Source organism: Octopus bimaculoides, chromosome 11 (assembly GCF_001194135.2).
Source record: "Octopus bimaculoides isolate UCB-OBI-ISO-001 chromosome 11, ASM119413v2, whole genome shotgun sequence".
NCBI classification, from domain to species: domain Eukaryota; kingdom Metazoa; phylum Mollusca; class Cephalopoda; order Octopoda; family Octopodidae; genus Octopus; species Octopus bimaculoides.
The window spans coordinates 77,183,970-77,206,849 of NC_068991.1; the positions used below are offsets into that span (position 1 = coordinate 77,183,970).

The 22,880-nt window shown below is 34.9% G+C and overlaps 1 long non-coding RNA gene across 2 annotated transcripts in view; it reads left to right on the forward strand.

Moving 5' to 3' along the window:
• The window catches only part of LOC106867980 (uncharacterized), a 637,828-nt gene that overhangs the window by 209,222 nt on the left and 405,726 nt on the right, over nucleotides 1–22,880 (forward strand). For both annotated transcript variants that reach the window (XR_008265237.1, XR_008265236.1), the window contains exon 3: nucleotides 8,307–8,355. This is a non-coding gene — a long non-coding RNA (uncharacterized LOC106867980). The remainder of the gene's footprint in view (nucleotides 1–8,306; nucleotides 8,356–22,880) is intronic.

Sequence of the window (22,880 nt, forward strand, 5' to 3'; positions counted from 1 at the left end):
CCCCACCTCTCTCTCTCTCTCTCCCCACCTCTCTCTCTCTCTCCCTGTGTGTATTTTAATAAATAGCATTATCTGTATGTCTATCTATCTATCTATCTATCTATCTATCTATCTATCTATCTATCTATCTATCTATCTATCTATCTATCTATCTATCTATCAGCATACACACACACACACACACAGTCATTTAACCTCAAACTTCCATGCTGGCAATATATGTGTGTGTGTGTGTGTGTATCATGCAGGTGCCGGCATGGCTGTGTGTTAAGAAGTTTACTTCCCAACCACATTGTTTCATTTTCAATCCCACTGCATAGCACCTTGGGTAAGTGTCTTTAGCTGTAGCCTTGGACTGACCAAAGACATGTGAGTAGATTTGGTAAATGGAAACTGAAAGAAATCCATTATATATATATGCGCATATAATGTATATGTATATGCACATATACATTATATGTATATACACATATAATGTATATGTATATGTACATATAATGTATATGTATATATATATACGTGCATTTATCACTGATCCCTCCCCTACCCTTGTTCCTTATTCATTAAACTCTTCTCCACCCTCTTTCTTCATTTCTAAGCATCTCCCACTCTCCTTGTACACTTTTGTAAACTCTATTCACCCACACTTCTTGCCTTTCTGTCCCCATGCACTCCTAAAGGCCTACTTATATACCTTAAAGGTCTATCCTAAAACCTCATTACCATTATTTTATTTATCTTTCCAGCTCCATCCTGGTTACTTCCACTTGTATAATGAGGGCAGACATGTGGATTCTCTACAGCAAGAAACCAGTTCTGTTCTGACTCCCTCTTTCATATTTTAATCTCTCATCTCCTTTGTATAAAGCCACCTTCCACTTTACTACAGAGACCCTCAGCTGAAGGGGATTTGTAAACTGCATGGCAATCTGACTAGAACTGATGCTACAAAAAAAAAAACCCACCCACTACACTCTGTAAAGTGGTTGGCATTGGGAAGGGCATCCAGTCATACCAAAGGAGATCTTGGAGCATGATGTAGCTCTCGGACCAATTGGATTTTGTCCAATTGTCCAACTCATGCCAGCATAAAAGTTAGATGGTAGAAGGAGATGGTAATGATAGCTATATATATATAAGCATATATATAAATATATTTAATTAATAACAGTTTGACTCAAATGAAGAGTGAGAGATTTGAGAGAAGCTCAAGACGGTTCAAAATGTTAGGCCTCTATTGGTCAGCTCAGGTCACCAGCTATTTTCGTTATTCTTAGGCCATGTACTTGGACAGGATGCTGGCAGGATGCTATTGCCACTTCGGTAGCAGGCGGCAGTAAAATGTCTTCATCAACCTCAGTTCCTTGTAATGGGTACCACTTATTGTAGAGTGAGATGTTAGCATGGGTCTGTAGCTCAGTTGTCATTCAGTGGACATGTAAACCCTTTAGTGGCAACAGCCTTTACATGACAGTAATCAAATTTGAAGGTGTTGGGTTACAAGTGAGGCTGGATGATCAGCATGGACAGGAGTTGTAATCTATTCTGGTGTTAGGGATCAAATACCTCGCCCTTGGGCATAGGACAGCTAGGCCTAGGGTGGCATGTCTGGAATGTCAGCTGCTAGAGACTTGAAGTTAATAAACAGAGAGTAATTCTGATGGCAACAATAAAAGAGTTTATCCTTTCTGTTGTGAGTGTGTCATTATCATCGTTGATTTAATGTCTGCGAGGGTCGGCTGAAAAGCTGGCTGACCAAAATACTCTCATGGAATGTGACCAGATGAGGTTTATTTTTCAACACAGTCCCCATTGCGGTCCATACACTTCTTTCATTGATGTTGTAGTATTTGGATCCCATTGGTGCAGAAGCTTTCATCCTGCTGGTCCAAAAGGTCATCAACAGCAGATATGACGTCATCACCACTGCAATACTGGTTCCCAACCAAGTGTTTTCTCATATTTTGGGAACAAATGATAGCCAGATGGGGCCAAATCAGGAGAATAAGGATAGTAATCAACCACTTCAAAGCCCCAATCATGCACAACAACCATTGAAGACAAGGACTTGTATGCTGATATAACAAGACTCTTTTGTTAGTTTTCCTAGACATTTGGTCTTGATAGCCTTTCATAACTCCCTCAGCAAGTTTGCATAGTACTCTCCAATGATGGTGTGGCCCTTTTCAAGATAGTCAGTAAGTACAATGCATCTGCTGTTTCATAGCAAAGTGCACCAATGATAAGGAGTTCAAGAGCAGTTGTGAGTTCCAGTCATCATAGATGTTCTCTTTTACCCCAATTTTAGATAAGACATTTACATCTGCTGGGAATCTAACCCCTACAGTAGTGCATAACTTTTGTTCTCTACCCCATAAAAAACTGTGTTGTGCTTTCACCAAATTGCTATTTTTATTGGAATGTTCCACCAGAAATCCTTACTATTAAGTGTATTAAGTGTCCATTCTTGCCTTGGTATCTTTTTGACATGAATATAGGGACAATATTTCCTGGGGGCATCATTGTAAATAGTTTTGGGAACAATGTCATGTCTTTTAGGTAGACAGCACCTCACAGGCATTCTGGGAAACAACTAATGGTGTTGGTGATATCTTTTATGATGAAATGGCACAATTAGCATTTTCTATAGTAATACAGGATTGCTAGCATCCTCGACTCTTTTACTAATCAGATTTTGGTATCTATTCCTGTTTCCTCAATAGTGAGGGCATGTTCTTCTTGGTGTAAGTTGACATACCTGTCACAGATTCAGAAGTTTTTCATCTCGTTGATGTTCTTGGCATCTTCCTGTGTGTGGCTGTTTATGTATTAATGCAAAACTTGGTACTGATTTGATGAGGGTTCCTCCTTTGAGTTCCTGTTAATCCCAGATAGTCCAGTTACTCTGTACAGTTCTACATCCAGATTATCACATTCAGGAGTTCTTCAATTACTCTTTAAGATGTTATCAATTTCATTGGTGAGTACTGATTTCATTCCTTATTATTCAGTAGGTATTGACTAAGTGATACAATCGGGTACTCAAAAGCCGTTTGGACTGAACTTATACTTTTGCCTCTTTCTCTTTGTCTAATGTTGTTAGTGCCTCTGTCGATGTCCAAGCTGCAGATCACTTGAAATGTTCTGTTCAATAACCTAAATGTATTTATAAGTATTTAAGAATGAGTGAATGTATGTGTGTATGAATATGCGTATCTATGTGTAGCTTCCTTTCTATATATGTCTTCCTTTCTTAACTGAAGTTATGAGTTTATTATGACTGGCTGCTTGCTCAGTAGCAAGGTTGTAAAAGGAAGATTCCCCCTCTCCTCAAAGCTTTATACTTTAAGGCAGCATTTTTATTGTTGCTGATATTCTGGACATCTGTAGCAAGTGAATTATAGAGCTACATTCTTTCTCCAAAAATCCAAGTGCAGCCTTTTGATCTTTGTAGCTTAGTACACACCTTGCTGGTTCAATAATAATAATAATAATAATGGGTATAAAGCTGAAAGTGTATTTCGGTTACTGGATGTGTTCGCTCCACATCAATATTCCAAAGATATATAATTATAAATGATCTAGATGATCATAAAATCAGGAACAATAAAAATCTGAAAGACTACCTTAAAATATAAGGAGAGCTCTTTGCAACAACAGTTGACAAACATTTTGTTTGTGGATCGGTGAGTTGGGTGTTGATTCTTTGTTTTTGGTCATTTTGCTTACCACATTGACATCAAGTGAGAAGATGACTTCCACAATGCAGCATATTTTTATTTTGTGGTCCTTAACATCACATATTTTAATTTGGTTGCTGTTCTTCTTCTATGGTTCCACTAGTACTCTTTTGATCCTTCATTCTTCAATACATTTATTTATAATTCGTTGTTATTTTTTCCCCTTCTTACACTATTCTAGATTGCTCTGGTTATCACATCATGCATTTTTGAAAATATTTTATCGAAAGGACATTCTCTCACAGTTGACAATGGTTTAGCTAATACCTCCAGTGCTGGTTATGAATAAACTACATTTGTTGTCAGCTGAAATTTTACATCTTTTTGTGTAAAAAGCACTTGGAGGGTTTTCTTGCACCTGAATTACATGGAGGTAACATTTGAGGTGAGATATTATCAATTTGCCAGCACTCCATGCTGGGCTGTAGTGTGATTTAGTCTTTCAGTTTTCTCGTCTTTCTTTATTTCAAGAGTACAGCCTTATCACAGAACTGATCTGTTTTCCTTTACTTTGTTGTCAAATAGGATTTTTCAATGTTCCTTGGAAAAAGATCTGTGTCAGCTTTTATTTCATGTCTCTTCCTGGAAGTCCCTATTCTAATGGTGTTACTAATTTTGTGTTTGTAAACTTAAGTGATACAAGAGCTGAACATTTTTGCAACCAGAGAAATTGCTTCAGTTTTACACTCTAGGTAATATATGATGTTAATACAGATCTAGGGTCACAAATAAATATACAATCTTGGTAAATTAATCTCTGTATGTGTTTATTGACATCGAAATTTCCATCAACATTGAGTAACTTTTAAATTCTTAAATTCAACTTATTGAGTTCTTGAAGTAACTAGTTCAGAAGATCAAATGTGGGTGTCAGGGTAGGCACTACAAATGTGTTGTGAGTGACATGGTTGTTGTAGGCTGAGAGTTCTGATAGTTATGTATTCTTTTCTCCCATGAGATAGTCATTTCTTGCCATCATCATTTAACATCCACTTTCTATGCTGGCATGGGTTGGACTATTAATGTGTTTATCATACCTGCCATTCTTATCCTACCCAGTATGTGTGTTGGTCTCACCCTAAAGTTCAGGCTGTATTGTCAAACTGTTCATGAATATATTTAGATTTTTGACAAATAAAGGTTTTCTTTGACTTATATCTGATTTTAACCGTTAGTACGTACAAAAATCATATGTTGCACAATTTCATTTTTCTTGTGTCAAATGTATATATGAATTCAATCTATAAATAGAATTATTACATTATTTTAGGCTACTTCTGAGCACACATTAATTAATTTTGTGTACCTGTTGCAAAATGTGTGTGCATGTACACATGCACAACTTAGATGAAGCAGTGTCTAACAGTTGGTCGCACCTGTTTTTACTCCAATGTCTGTGAGATCTAATTACAGTTTATGTCATTAATATTTTGCTAATTCAACTTCATGTCGTCTACAAAGAAATAAATAGATAGATAGATAGATAGATAGATAGAGAGAGAGAGAGAGAGAGAGAGAGAGAGAGAGAGTGTGTGTGGGAGAGAGATGAGTTATGTTTCTAGATTCAGAATAACTGTCTCTACAAACACTATACCATATAAGCAGGTATGATAACGGATTTAACTAGAGAACAGCACTGCTGACAATCAATCACCCTGTAGGATGCCTTTTTGATAATGTATGATATCAGATATGATTTGTTTGTTGTCAAGTAAAGTGGTATATCAAATCTTTGGTTAGGTGTTGAATAGCAGCCACCAATGGTTGTAGAACTTTGGCTAAATTGCAATGCTTTGATTATTCACAACAGTCAAGTTTTTGTGATTCTTTTCTATATTTTTTCCTGTATCATTTTCCTGATTAGTAGTTGCTTTACACCATACTTCCTTCTTTACTAGAGTTTGCTCAGCAGTAATGATACTGATGATAGCATCATGATCCTGTAAGAAAAAAATCGAGGCATCTAATGCATGTCTAATGCATAATACTCTGGTATACTGTTGAGTAGAGATTTTTAGCTTGAGTAGTTTGGCTAATTTTTTATGAAAAATAATGGTAGTGTTGACAACCATTTCAACACATCTAATATATTCTTGATGCTCCTTTCATGCAATGCTATCAAATCTCAGCAATAAAAAATGCCATCTGCAAACCAGTATCCTTTTATAAGATCTGGGCCAAGGGATTTTCTGTTTTGTCATTTTCTTTAGGACTGATTTCAATTCTGTATAATATTTTATGTTATTTTTATTCAATTTCTTCCATCTTAACGGCTTACTTTTTGAACTTCACATTTCTTCCAATGACTTTCGACTTATTCTTCTGATAGGGGTGTCTTTTTTAAAGAGGTTGTGTGTTTCTAAATGGCTTATAAACACCTTCCATGCTGCAATTGTTTATATATATATATACATATATATACATACATAAACAAATTTTGGATGTATCGAATGTGGTTGCAGACAAGAAAGTAAATTTTGAACGCAATAAAGTTGTAAGAACAGCAGAGAAAGATTGGGTATTTGTCATTATAAGATGGAATTGAGTAACTTTTACTTCATTTGTAATCATAAATGTTCACTAATCAATATATGTATACTGGTATCATCATTATGGTCATTATGTTAATTATGATTTATTGTTAAATTAGCAATTTAGCATACGCTTTACAACCTTGTTTATAACCTTTTTCTCAAATGTTTGGTCTAGGGAATTAAAAAGAAGATTATCAAGTCAAAGCTTCAGTTTTTGTGGAAAGCACTTACACAATTTTGAGCTTTTAAATGTCAAACCATTGGAGGATAAATTCTTGATATATGAGGGTATGAAAAATTTTGGGGATCTGACAGTACCTTTGATTAGCCTTATTTTTTCCTTATATTTATATGCCAAAATTTGGAGCAAATCTTCCAGAATCTACTCTTTGTATGTATGTATATACATCAACACTATTCTTGTTAAATGCAATGGTTTAACATTTAAAGGTTCAAAGCTGTCTAACTGCCTTCCAGAAGAACTGAAACTTCGAAAAGATGACTAGATAATCTTCTTTTTAATGTCAATCTATATATTTCATTAGAAACTAAGGTTTCTTGATTCATAACTCCAGCAAAAAGTATTGAGTAATCGTTCAGTTTAATGTAAAATTGTTTTTATTATAGCTTGACATAATAACAACACAAACACACAAACACACACATGTGCAAGAGTGAGTGAATGAATGATAGCATAGCATTCCCCAGTATTTCAGAATGTAAGGAAACCTAGTAAATGTTCTCATTAGTTAACTCTGACTTAACTTCTTCTCCACCCCATGAAAGGTTGTGGTTAAGGGCTAAGATACTAGACACCATATTTGTGAAGAGCAGTTTGAAGAAAGATTCATTGGAAGATATATAATTACATGTGTATTACAAATGGATTTGGTGATCATAATTGTATAGTAAGGGGTAGAGGGTTTTCAATCCATAATGGAGGGTGTTGAATTTTGTGGCGTCAAAAGACATATTGCAAAATAGTATATGGCCCCTAGATGTTGTTGAGGATGGTGGAGTATATACATACATACATACATACATACATACATACATATATATATATATATATATATATATATGAGCTATATATATATATATATATATATATATATATATAATCATCATCGTCATCATCGTCATTATTCAACACCTGTTGTCCATGGGTTGAAAGGTTTGATCAGGCTGGCATGCTAGAAGGCTACACCAATCTTCAGTCTGGTTTGGCATGGTTTTCTGTAGCTGGATGCCCTTCTTAATGCCAACTACTCTGAAAGTGTAATGGGTGCTTTTACGTGCTACTAGCATGGGTGTCATTTGCGTGACACTGGGGTGCTTTTGTGTGCCACCATCATGGGTGCCAATTTGCGTGACACTGGTATCTGCCACAACTGCAATTTCGCTCACCTTGACGGGTCTTCTTCTCAAGCACAACGTAATGTCAAGGGTCTCGGTCATTGCCTCTATGAAGCCCGACACTCAAAAGGAACTCGACCACTTTGCGTCCGTGAAGCCAAATGTTCATACATTCATTTGTCTTGGTTATCAGCATCACTTTTTAGTGTCTTCAGCATAGTCGTTGACTATAGATGGTTGTATGTGTTTGTCTATATCCAAAAACATAATGAAACACTAAGAGAGTCTAAGAGGCTCTCCCCTTATTTCTACAGACATTTCAGACAGAGTATCATTGACTCTCATCAAAACCAGCAGCTGTGAGCCCAGTACTCCTGTTACGTTGAAATTAGCCGACCAAATCTTTTAATCTTTTCATTTTAAATTGTATCAGTATAGTAGTATTTTTGTTTCTTTTGTAGCTTCAAAAACATTTATTTGGCATAAATGGAAAAATCCAAATATATTACACTCTGAACCTAATCAGCACAGGCATGTATCAAGCACTCTTAGACACCTGTATGAAAGGAGCGTAAACAAATATCATGCATATGTGTGTATTCGTGTGTATATATGTGTATATCTAAATGTGTACAGAATATATTTATCTTATATATTCTATACATTTTACTTGTAGGCTTCTGAAAACTTATGTTCTCCATGAAGAATAACTCATTAGAAAAAAGGTAAGAAAATATTTCTTGAAAATGATTTCTATTATATTTTTAACAACTATCTTTGTTTTTTTTAAACATGCTAAACACTACTTTTTAAAAATTAGTTGAAAATGTTAGATATTCCAGTTACTCTTATAGTTCACTATGTTTTGTGTCATTCTTTTTGTTTTCTGTCTTCAATAAACTCTTAAAGCTTAAAAAGAAATTAGGGTGAGAGTGTTCTTAGATCAATACCACTTACATGTATATATTTTTTCATCTTGTTACTTTTCTCATATTTTCTTATACATATATTTATATTAAAAAAATTCTCTAACTGTTTACACAATGTCTCTGAGCGCATAACCAATTATATTATTTTATATAAGTATCTAATCTTTTATGTATATTGAGCTGTCTGTTCCGTGTTTTTTGTCCTTACTTTTCTCTCGTGGATTTTGTATCCTGAGTTTTTGCTACTTTGTGCACAAAATGGTTGCAACAAAAGCATAGTTATTAGGGTAAGAAATGTGTGGAAGATATTCAAGGAATTACTACCTATCTTGGCAGCAAAATGGTGGTTTCTCTCTCCATGAAAAGGTAGATTGTATAAAGTATGTCATGCTGTATGGCAGAATGAAATGTAGATAGTTATTGGTTGTGGGTAATTTGTATGGTTTGGTGCGGAATGAGTTGGCTGTGATTCATTTGCTGTAATGAATTAGCTTTTATGAACAATGCAACTCAGTATAATGAAATGTCTTTGGTGCACAGAGGCATTTGTTGATGAGTTGAAGAGAGGCAACTGTATTCGTATGAGCACATAAGATTGCTTAAGGCAGCGAGCTGGCAGAAACATTAGCACACCGGGCGAAATGCTTAGCAGTATTTTGTCTGTCTTTACATTCTGAGTTCAAATTCCGCTGAGGTTGACTTTGCCTTTCATCCTTTCGGGGTCGATAAATTAAGTACCAGCTGCATACTGGGGTTGATCTAATCGACTGACCCCCTTCCCCAAAATTTCAGGCCTTGTGCCTAGAGTAAAAAAGCATATAAGATTGTTTGATTCTGCACAACTAAGCTCAAGTCCTCTGTCTCCTTTGTCAAAACTCCTTTCTTAAACCAATGAAATAATTTCTGATCTCAATATATTTTTGAAAAAAAAAAGAAAAAAAAAACTTTCCATGTAAACTTTTCTGTGTATATCTTTCCTTTATATCTCCATTTTTTCTTCCTTCAGCTATCGTCTCCTCTCTCTAACTGCTGTCCAAAGTACTTCATCATTCTCAGCAATATACTACCTTAAATTCACTAACTCTAATTCTAGACAGTCTTTGGTACTTATCAATTCTTTTTTCCATTATTTCTGTTGAAATACAATATGCCAACGTCTACATGTGGATGTAACGCTCTGACAATTGTCTGCAATTCCCTTGTTTTCTGTGTTCTCAAGGTCTTCTTTTCTTCATTTGGTTATTCCATTCTTGTATCACATGATGGAAATATTTCCTGAGTTTACAGCACTGATAATGTATAAAGCATTGAGTTTTACATAGAAGTTTCCTTACCCATCAAAAATATTCTAACTTGATTTTGTCTTTCATTGTTTTGTCCTTTATATGACCAGCTTTCAAGTCTCCCAGAGATTTATATTCTTCTTTAGTACCAAATCTCCGGTATCTTCTCATTGAGTACATTTTTTTTCTGTTACAGCCATATTTTTCTCTCCTCTTTACAAGGGTTCCACATTTGGAAATACCAAGTCCTGTTCTTATCTCATTACTAGACATTGCTCATGATACTGATAACGGTGTCCAATTCCTTTTCAGCCTTGTCTTAAAACTTAAGATCATCCATGAATAACAAACAGTGAACTACTCCTTTGTTCTTTTCCTAAGTTATATCCAGCTTTTACTCTTCTTAATTCTTGGGAGAATGGGATAAAACCTATGACAAACAGTAGGGGGGGGGGGCTATCAACTTTGAAAACACTCATCCATCTTTACTTTTCCAAGTGGGTGTCCTCCTGTTGCTGGTTCTGTTTCCCGATTTCCCATGCCAACTTCTATCAGTTCAGTGATACTATTTGCAAAAGTAGAGGACCATCACAACCACCACCTTGTCATTGTTGTCATCATCATCATTGTCCTCATCGTCATCGTCATCATCAATGACATCATTGCCATCATCATCATAGTTGTTGTTGCATGTATGATTATTTTATTTCTGGAGTTATAGCATTACTAAATTAAATTTTCTTTGGAAGACTTGATAAAAACCATTATAATTACTTGAGGAAAGCCTGCTCTTGATATCGAAGGGTCGATAAAACAAGGAAGGTTTGCTTTTTTCAGACATTTCCCTCTTTATTTACATGCACATTATAGCTTTCAAAATGGTTGGCAAACATAAACATGGTACTTGACAAAACACGCCAACAACAAATGGAAAAAACACACACACAAAAATAAAAATAAAAATACATGACTGAATGAATAAAAAAAATGGAAAACGAGCATTTAAATGAACAATTAATAGATAAAAATATTTCAAACAGTCTACTAAGTAGTTTTGAAGATAACGATAGTGACAGCAGTAGTGGAAACATTCTCACTTTGAATCTCGCGTGCATTAACTGTGTTAAGGCTAATCTTATCTGAATTGTAACACAAACAAAAGCAAACAGAATTTTTAGAATTAACAGTCAAAACAAAAAAAAAAAAAATTAGTTGGTAGAATTTTCTAAGATCAAACAGTTTCTTTGCTACAAACTCTAATCAAAGAAAGAATGATGAAAAATATTATATATTTGTATTTTAGGAAAGCTAGAACTTATGTCAAGACGTGCAACAAGCACTTCAGGACATTTGGAGAAAAAGTCTTTCAACTGTCAAAAAGAAGAATATATGACACTTTCTGCTACACTTTCCAAACTAAAGACTCAGCCAAAACATAGGATGAGATTGTTCGACACACTTCCATCCATACGTTTGTGGTACATTGAGCCCTGGTACATTGAGCCCTGGTACATTGAGCCCTGGTACATTGAGCTAAGAAATACAAGAGATATGAAAAATGATATAGATCTCTGGTTGGTCATTGCTTTTGTATCACAGCAAGAGAGAGTAACAAAAGGCAAGATGTGACTAAGGGTTATGAAAATGAATTTGAAAGTCCTTATAAAACCTGATGGCCACAGAGCCATAGTGGAACTGTGACTAGTCGAGAGTACCGCGACAAAGTGTATGAGATTGATGGTACAGGATAAATAGCCTAGTTGCTGCACTTATTGTACTAGGAACCACTTGAGAGGCTCTTGAGGAAAAGAACTAGAAAAACGAGGCAAGAAACCAACCAGAAACAGAAGTAATAGAGACCAGCTGAGACAGCTAACTAGAGCAAGAAGCTCATTTCCAGAGAAGCATAAGTCAAAACCCTGGGAATAACAAAAGAAATAACATTATGCCTTGTTCTGGAAACAAGTGAACAAACATCTTGTCCCTGAATTGTAGCAGCCAGTGGCACCACTCGTTCATCATATGACAAGGAAGAAATTATGGTTGTTGAGAAAAGTGTATTAACTGATGAAGCAAACACAAAAAAAGAAAAAAATGAAAAATCTCAAAAAAGGGAAAGTCGATATAATGCACCTAAAACAGGTGAGAAGCAACAACCTCCACAAAACAACAAAGATGTGACTCTTCAAAACAATAACAAAGATGATGAAGAGGAGGATGGAGACCTGAGATTCGATGCCCTTTAAAAATCAAATTAGACTTGTAAAATGTTATTGTTTGCTTGAAGCATTGTATATGGTATGTGACATTGAGAGAGATAGAAGACTAAACAATGCAAAATGGACTGGAAGATGAGGTGAGGAAATTTGAAAGTCAATTACCTGGTAATCTTTGTTTTGATTTTTGTTTTTATATTGTTGTTACTGTTGGTTTTATATGTGTCCATGCACACACACACACGCACACACACACACGCGCACACACACATGACAGGGTTCTTTCAGTTTTTGCCTATCAGATCCACTCACAATGCTGTGGTCAGCCAGGCACATATAAGACCAACAGGAACCACGATATAAAGACAAAAATCAAAACAAAGATTACCAAGTAACTTACTTTTGATTTTTGTTACCTCATCTTCCAGTCCATTTTGCATTGTTTAGCCTTCTATCTCTTTCAACATCACAAAATACCCTAGGTATAAATAAAACCCCATTTTGTGGTGCTATGGATTTTCCAATGAAGTGAAAATAGCACAGCAACAATTAGGTTTTGAATGCAGGCAATATGCACAAGATAGATTGTTAGTAAAAACAAAATTAAGACTGTTGAATGAATTTAAACTTTTCTTGAAAATGTTGGTATTTTTTTAACCCAAACCAACTCTAAAATAATTTTAACCTGTGTTTATGAATAATACAAAGAATGGCAAGTGGATAAGTTGGGTTCTCTAACCCAAATGAGCCAGTAATTTTCCATGTTTATTACTGTTAATTATATCTTGTTTTAATAATTGTGTTTTATCATACCTTTTCTTTTTGTTATTTGTGCCTAAATATTTGTTCTTTAGAATTTTTTATTTGCCTTATAAGGTATTGCATAATGTCTTTCATCCCTTCTCTTGTCTTTGTATAACTTAACCATCTCACATTATCTTTGAAAAACCCCTTGTTAATGTCTCTTTTTGTATTTTTATCTTTTAAGTCCCTGTGGCTAATAAAGATAAGATTAATATTGTTGTGATTGTTGTTGTTGTTGAGTTTGGAGGTGAATGGACATGTCAACAAACAACACTGAGGAATATTCAAAACTTCTACATTTTTACATGGTGAAAAATAAATTGTTTTTTTTTCTCTTTATTGTTTTACTGAAAGAACTCTTTGAAATAGTTGAGTGCCAATCTCATTTACCTTGCTGTGGAAAACAAAGGTGTTTGTCCTTGGATATTTTATACTTCATGTTTTGTAAGCATTTGTTAACTAGTTATTCCAGATGGTTCCTCCTTCTAAAGCTGTGGTAGGAGACCACAACAGCAGTGGTGCTAATCATGGCCGTAAGAAAAAAAGATTGGTAAAAACATTAACATGGAATTTTAGAAAGACAAAAGACAAAAAGAAAATGTAAATTCCATTTATACTGTCACATCTGCAAAAGACGAACAAGAAAATAATTAAAAAGAGATATTTGTATATGAACATATATAGGACAAAATTTTAATAATAACTTTGCTAGCATAAGTGCAGGCATGGCTATGTGGTAAGAAGATTGCTTCCCAATCACATGGTCCTGGGTTCAGTCCCACTGTGTAACACCACAGGCAAGTGTCTTCTACTATAGCCTCAGGCTGATCAAAGCCTTATGAGTGGATTTGGTAGATGGAAACTGAAAGAAGCCTGTCTTATATATATATATATATATAGATATAGATATATGTTTTTGTGTCTGTCACAAATAGAAGAGTTAACTTGTGTATTGAAAATGAAGGACAACACTTTCAACATCTTTTATAAAGTTTTTTAAAATCTTGTAAAGTCTAAAATATTCTTTTGTAGTCTTATACCATCGTATAAATATTTAGTTTGCAATAAAATACTTACTGCAGAGAGACCTTTTGAACACCCTGTATAATAGCAACACTAGAAACCTTCTAAAAATGTCTTACATTATGCAACAAATCAAGGAATGAATTTTATTTCACATTCCTAGAAGAGAAGATGGCAAGGTACAATGGAGTATCAAGAATGGTTTAAAAAAAAACACAATTATTAATCTTAGCCACTATCTTTTTTACCTACTAACTTTTGTGGAATTGGATAGCAAAAGAGGACATAAATCAATCATTACTGCAGCTACAAAATATTCTCAACAAATAATATATAATTTCAAATGGCTAAAATCTAAAGGTAATTTGCTAGGTGCAGGAGTGGCTGTGTAGTAAGAAGCTTGCTTCCCGGGTTCAGTCCCACTGTGTGGCACCTTGGGCAAGTGTCTTCTACTATTGCCTCGGGCTGACCAAAGCCTTTGGTAGATGGAAACTGAAAGAAGCCTGTTGTATACATATATATATATGTGTGTGTGTGTGTGTGTGTATATGTGTGTGTGTGTGTGTATGTTTGTGTGTCTGTGTTTGTCCTCCCAACATTGCTTGACAACCGATGTTGGTGTGTTTACGTCCCCGTAACTTAGTGGTTCAGCAAAAAAGACCAATAGAATAAGTACTAGGCTTACAAAGAATAAATCCTGGGGTCGATTTGCTCAACTAAAGGTGGTGCTCCAGCATGGCCACAGTCAAATGACTGAAACAAGTAAAAGAATAAAATAATAGAAATGGCACACCCACCAATCATGATAGTAGACTTAAAATATTAACCCCCACATAGTTAATTTGTGATGCCCACCAAATATCTATTTTTAAAAAATCTATTTCTGGTCTGGATTAAAATATTTAGCTCAAACAGGGCAGCAGATTAGTTGCCATAATCCCTGAGTACACTCAGAAGAACACCCATTGTTTCTGTTGTATGTATTACAACGTTGCATCTGTTGATTGTTCAAAACACGACAACATATTGTGTCACAACATCCAAAATTAGCTTTCATTAAAATTTCTCTTATACTTCTATGAACTTCTGTCTATCCTCAGAAAACAGCAATATGAAAACCATACGGAATTTTAGCATGCAAGTGTATCACCTGGTAGTGAAGAACAAAAATCTGATATCATATTTGACAAAAATAACAATAATGTGTTAATAATTGAAACAACAATAGAATGAGTACAATGTTGTGTAGAAGCGAGGGGAAAAATTGGCAATTATGCTGACATAGCCATTGTGTTGAAAACATCATGGTATGCAAAAAATATATCTGTTACTTCATCTATAATTGGTGTAAACGGAATGATATACAATTGCTTTTGAAAAGACATTGACAGGTTACTATGAATATTTGGCAAAGGCAAGTTCCAGAAAATCACAGTATTTGGTTCTATAAATCTTTAACATTCTCTGGAAATATTTGTTGATTTAGATGTTTCTATGCATGTTTATCATAATTTAGGTGCACAGGCATGACTGTGTATTTAAGAAGTTTGCTTCATAGTTACATGGCTTAGAGTTCAAACTCACTGTGTGGCATCTTGGGGAAGTGTCTTCTTCCATATCTTCTCATTGACCAAAGCTTTTTGAGTCAACAGAAACTGTGCAGAGACAGTTGGAGGGAGCATTCTTTTTTGGGGGCAGTAGACTTAAGCTGCCATCCAGTTTGACCATCGGGTACTTTCAGTCAAGTTCACTCTATCAGAAGCTTTGTGGTCAGATCTCTGTTCCTCGGATAATTTCCTCTTTTCCGATCACCCATTTTGAAGGTTTTGAAACGGGTCATAATTACTGTCCTTCTTCCTATCTTATAAACACTGGTAAAGAGAACCACAGCAGGATTTTAACTTGAGTGTAACAGGTATATTACAGGTCTTATTCATCACAGTTTTCAAATAATAATGAGGCTGATGCTGATAACAACAACAGCGATTTCTTATCATCATCATCATCATCATCATCATCATCATCATCATCATCGTTTAACGTCCGCTTTCCATGCTAGCATGGGTTGGACGATTTGACTGAGGACTGGTGAAAACCAGATGGCTACACCAGGCTCCAATCTGATTTGGCAGAGTTTCTACAGCTGGATGCCCTTCCTAACGCCAACCACTCAGAGAGTGTAGTAGGTGCTTTTACGTGTCACCCACACGAAGGCCAGTCAGGTGGTACTGGCAACGGCCATGCTCAAACTGGGGTATTTTATGTGCCACCTGCACAAGGGGCACTGAAAACCACAAATTACATGAAATATAGAGTATTGCCAATATATATTGACCTGAGTAAGAAGAAAAGACAAAACTACTTTTGAGGGATTTGAACTCAGGAAGTTCGACTCACACCAGCGTAGAAAATGGACGTTAAATTATGATGATGATGATGATGATGATTGTGAAGAGTTAAAACATCAGTCGCTGTCAATCTCCTGCTATTATTTCTTCCAATCCATCCATCACAAATGAATATAGTCATCATACAAAGGATCTGGATTAATTATTATTTTTCTGTGGATTCTGTCTCCTGTCCTTTGTATCATTCAGTTTTTAGTTTTCATATTTATTTTTTAAACCTTTTGTTTTGTTTATGTCACAGGGAAACATTAGTGAAACAATTTTAATCACTGCATAGTTTTGATATGCTGGTATCAGTCTGAACTTAATATTATTCACACCATTTCAATGTTGTGACTAGTTTTCCTTCTCCCATCACTGCTTCTTTTATAAATTAAACTCATTTATTAGAAGACAACATCTTTATAGAAGAAACCATAAATAGAAGAAGTTTTTATTCAAAGTGGATGTAGTAATTGTGATGATTATGATGATGACAAAATGTTTGTTGTGTTAGTATAGGTAATTTGTTGATGGTTAGAATGGAATAGCAGAAATGGTAATATCACAGATGAAAGTGTTGCGGTGGTCATAGTGTTGGTAGTTTGGGATTACGATAGAATCACTTGTAGTTAAGATATTTTGAAGAGTGGCACCTCAAGTCATAGTTTCAGCTGAAATACATAGCAGTTTGGATTGGAAAGAAACTGAGAGCTGTAAAGGAGCTTTACAGAAATATATTTCCTTTTGACGAAAACAACAAAGTCAAATGAAATTTAGAAAATATTTGCCAATAATCCATCGTTATTTGCCAGTCAAGCAGGAGTTGAGGAGAGGAAAAAAAAAAAAAGTGTACTGTCAGAAGTTTACTTGGTGCAAGGGAGGTAATTAAGAGAGCATGTGCATCTCGGTTTTGTTTAGGTTAAGTGATCAGGTTTGGTATTGAAAACTTATTGTAATAATTTCAACCCCTTTTCCTTTTCATATCCCTCTCATATCTTACTTAGTTTTCGTTTTATTCGCTGTCATCTTTTTTCACATTTATTAAGAACAGAGCATTTAAGTGAAACTTATTTCTATCTAGTTTAAAATTAGCAAATATTTACTCCTCTCACAAAACAAGGAGCCATTCAGCTTATACCGAACATGAGTTTCTATAGCGTTAACTATACAAAACACATTCGCGCCCACTGGAGACAGGATCTTAACCTATAATATGTATATACAGTATTTAAACAGCTCAATTGTTATTCTCATTTTATTTAGCATAAAATGAATTATATATTAGTTTCCATCTTCCAGAGTGTTACTTTATCAATTGAATTAATGTATATGCTAAACACCAGCTGGTACTTTATGTAACCCTTATTTTGTGTGTGTGTGTGTGTGTGTGTGTGTGTGTGTAAAGATTATGCATCTGCGTATATACATATATGTGTATACGTATGCATACGTGTGTATATGTAATTATATGTGTGTACGAGTGCATATACATGTATATGTGTGTGCATGCTCATTGCATACATCCACGCACCTCCCGACACCACCACACCTCATCGTTTTCTCCATCATTTTCGCATCTGTTTTTCCATGCTTTCACAGGTCAGTAGAGACTTCACTGAAACAGTTTTGTTTCTCCTGTGGCCGGATGCCCTTCCTGACACCCACCCTATTAATACTGATGCTCCAATCAAGGTAATAATTCTACCTGGCTATCAAATAATAAACAGCCTGTACTTGCTTTCATAGAGTACTGCAAACAAATGACACTTTACATGAATAGCAACATTTTTGCTTGCAATCAGCACATGCCAGGACAAGGGGAATATACACTCAGCCACACACACACACACACACATAGTATATATGTATGGCAGGCTTCTTCTAGTTTCCTTCTGCTAAATTTCACTCACAAGGTATTGGTCAACTTCCAGAGTAGCAGAAATCCCCAGTGGGACCAAACTCTTGTGCAAACAAGAAGTTATGCTTATGTTTATTAATATACATAAATGCATATGTATGTGGATATTAATATATATGTATAATGTGTGTGTGTGTGTGTTTGTTTCCTGTTTTACCATGCCAGCATGAGTTAGATGTTTATATGATAGAGGCATTGTTTTACAGCTGGATGTCCTTTCAATACTAACCCTTACATATGTATGCATATGTATGCATGTGTACATAAATGTGTATACACATCCACACATGCATATACACCCACACACCTCACGCACTCATCTATGAAGATACAGGTGATTGAAAAATACTTTTAGCATTAATATAAACTAGTTAACAACTGAGATTAATTAGGCTTCTTAATGTATGTTTCTCCATCTCCATTACGCCTCTCACCTTCCCACAGCTTTCGTCCATTACTCCACTGCATTCATTTGACCCCCACCAACCCCACTCATTTGTTGACTCTCTTTGCTCAGAGATTTCAGGAAAGCTTGTCTATTGTCCTGTCATACATACTGCCAGGTACCCAGACCACTCCAGGCAGTTGAACAGGATTACCACCAGTATTTGACATTTTTAGGACCGTGTATATTCTCTGATCTTTTGATAATGACATCTAATTATAACAGAGAAAGAAATAATTAAAATATTTTGATATTTCTATGCAGCCAAAACTACAGGAACTTCCTGTTCAGTCTAAAGTGAATATCATGAAATCTTAATAGTTCCAACTTGAATTCATCTTTAGACAAAATGTAATTTTTATTGTCTATTTTGAAGGCTTCAATGTAATTCTTATCTCGTTTCAATCAAATCGAATGATAACTGGTATTCACTCTGATGTCTACTTCCTGTTTCCATCTTTAAATCAATTCATTTCTTTGTTTTTTTCCATTTTTTAAAAGCCACACTCATTAATTTTCATAGAGTTGTTGAATTATTTTTCTGATTTAGTTGTTGATTTGCAAGAATTTTTGAATAAACATTCCTAATTGTGACATTATTTTCTTTTCTTAAAAAGCTCTTCACATTTCTGTTTTAAACATTTAGGATTTTGAGTCATCTGCATTGATTTTATTTTTTTTCTTTTAGTTAATTTTGTTCATGTTTGTGGAAATTTGGGTGAGATTTCTAGCAAACTGAGTGACCACACCGTGGACTCTCCTGTTGCAAACGACAGGTGAGGGTACTGCAATTTCTTGCTGAACAGAGCCTGCACAAATAACTTGTTTGTTGTGATCAAACATATGTGCTGCACAATTAGTCCACTCCTGCCATCAACCAACATTACCTGTACAGGTGCACAGAGTACCACATGTGGCTTTTTACATACCACTGTCATGGGAGCCAGTCAGGTGGCACTGGCATCAGCCACATTCGGATGGTTCTTATTTGCATATTTTTAGAATGACATTGTAGGGTAGGTGTGAGAGTTTGAATCTGTTCAGTTTGAACATAAAACAGGTAGAATATTTGTGCTGGGTTTGGCCAGATTAAATCCTAGAGTCAGACTCTCTATAGACATGCCCTGACTTAGATTCATTTGGAATATTATTATTTTGATGTTATTATCTTTATGACAAGGATGATATGATTTTTTGCAGTATTCTAATATGTTCCAATGCTGATGAGAATGTATGATACAATATGATACCTTCCACACAGAGGAATGTTGCTGGCATTGCATCTTTTCTCATTCTTGTTTTGACACATAATTTTGTGTTGTTTTTTCCGCTTTTGCATTTCTGTTAATTTTTTTTGCTTAGGCTGTGCATTAACTCCAAATACTAACCCTATAAATGTGCTCAATGTGCATAAAATTGAATCCCCTGTTGGTAGTAAAAAATAAAGAAAATGTAGTCAATTTGGAAACAAATTTAGCAACAACAGCCCAACACAAAGGAGGACAATCAGTCTCACTGCTTGCACACTCTATCAGTTTGTCCCAGTCAATGATCTTTACCACCCTAAAAGATAAGTACCGTATCAGTGATGCAGTGAAGGCATCTGTATCCATTGAATCTACAATCATAACCAAAAGAGATCTAGGATAATTGAGGAAATGGAAACATTTTTAGTCAGATGGATGAAGGACTAAATTCAAAACCTAGAAAACTGCTCGACCTTTTAACTATACAGACTAAATGCTGAAAGAACACACGCCCACAATCCCTCTAACACAAACTTTTGTAGCAAGTCATGGATGGTTTGAGCTTTACAAAAAACATCATAATTTCCACCATGTAAAGGTAAGTAGCGAGGCAGCAAGTGTTGATAGAGAAGGTGCAGCTGCATTTAAAGAAATCCTGCATGATATTATTGTGAGTAAAAAATATTTGCCAGAACGAATGTTTAATGTGTATGAAACTGGCAGGTAATGGAGGTGCATGCATGAACGTTTCTGCTTTCATGGAGAGGCAAAAACTATGCCAGGTTTCAAGGCATTTAAAGATCACGTAACTCTTCTTAAGGAAATGTGGGCTGAAAGCACATGCTGTTTGTTACCTACCACCACAACTAGAATGCATGGATGGCTGTATGAGTCTTTGAAAATTTGCCTCTGAATAGTTTTGTTCATCAGATAAAGAACTCTGTAATAAGGAGAAAATTGCATTCAAAATTTTATTAATTTTCTGATAATGCTCTAAATCAGTGACAGCATCTCAGTGACTTGAATCTGAATATAAAGGTAATGTACTACCTCAAAATATGACACCACCAGTTCAGGCCATGGATTAAAGGGCTTTGTACATTTTCAAAGCATATTACCAGCAAATAACTATTGTTAAGTTGATTGATGTGAAAGTTCACTGCACTTCACATTGTGATTCTTGGAAATGGTGTAATTACTAACATTGTTAAAGAATATGAGGGAGTCACAAGCAAATGCGTAAATGGCATCTGGAAAAATCTTTTGAAAGCATATGTAAACACCTTCAGTAGAATTTATAAAGACAGCATTGTGAGTGACATTCACAAAAAATTGTAATGTTTGGAAAACAGCTTTGACCTTGAAGTGAATGACGATAATGAAAAATTGTCAGAGTCGATAAAGAAGAGCAGTGAAGAGGAGGAGACAGATTATGATAGAAGAAGATACATGAAGAAAATTTACAACTAGAAGGTGGGCAGAAGGATTCTCTGCACTTGATAAGGCAATGTAAATATTTGAGGATTTGGTTGTTAATTTTAAACATTACTCACAGGTTCAGAGGTAAGTTGAGGAACCTTTGTCTTGATAAGAATGAAAAGAAGAAGCATCCAGTTGAATCTACACTGGGTATGTTTTTTTAAAAGAATTTCTCCCTTTTGTGTATCTTCTGGGCCTGCACTATTTGTTACTGGACCCTGTGCTTTCTGCAAGTTGATGACTCTGATAGCCCCTTTTCTCTAACCTCTTCTCCATTTTCCTCTGCATCTCCATCATTCTCAAGTTCTGTGCATATTCAACCAACTAAATCACATCTTGGTTTTGATTTTTGTTTTTCATGTTTTGTATTGTATATAAGGTTTCATTTTAACTTATGAAAGGACTTATGATATATTATTGGTCTCTAACTCAACTGTAACTTTGTGCATGTCTCTGTGTGTTTGTCTAAATGTACAACTGGAACACTTGTTGTAACCAATAGAAAGCTAGGTCATATATACATACATACATACATACATACATATATATATATATATATATATATACATACAAAGACATGCATGTACTCACACATATACATACATTCACACATACACACATATCTGCACATATACGTATATATGTATATATACATGTACATGCCCGAATACATATATATGCATTTACATGTTATACCCATCACCCCCAAGAAGAAGTTAGTATAGATTCATGTTGGTCAGTTAATTCTGATTGGTTAATGAAATTTTGAATTATTTTGTTTACTCCATAGCATTTCAAGGAAAGTATATTTGCTTTTAACAGTTTATATGTATATAACAAAGTAAAGTTGTAAGGTACTGCACAAGTGGAAATATATATGAAAGAAGGTTTGAAAATGTAATTTTAAAGATGTTTATACACTTGACTGGTTTCACTCTTTTAGAAAAAGATTGTCAAAAGTACAATGTAAAGCTTTGTATGAGCTTTGTTGTGTTAAGTGCTGGTTATCACAAAAGTATTAAAATACAGTTATACATTCTTTGATAATAATAAGAAAATGTTAAAAACAATTTACAAGAAAGTATTTAAGAAAGTAATCAGAATAGGACTCCAAAAAGCATTTTGAGTTCAATAAAAATCATATTTGTTGGGGACTGGTCTTAGAGGTCAGAATGGTGTGAGTGTGTGTGTCTCTCTGTTCACGTCTGTGTGTGTGTGTGTGTGTATACATGTGCTTGTGTTTTATATTTGGTAGGATGGTGTGTGTGTATATGTGTGCACGTTTGTGTGTGTGATTAGAATTTGTCAGGATGTTATTCCTCTACAATGTTTTGTAAATTCTTAAATATATCTCCTTCTGTCTATATATATACTACCAAACAAACATGATTTTTATTGAACTCAAAATGCTTTTTGGAGTCCCGTTCTGATTACTTTCTTAAAAACTTTCTTGTAAACTGTTTTTAACATTTTCTTATTATTATTATCAAAGAATGTATAACTGTATTTTAATACT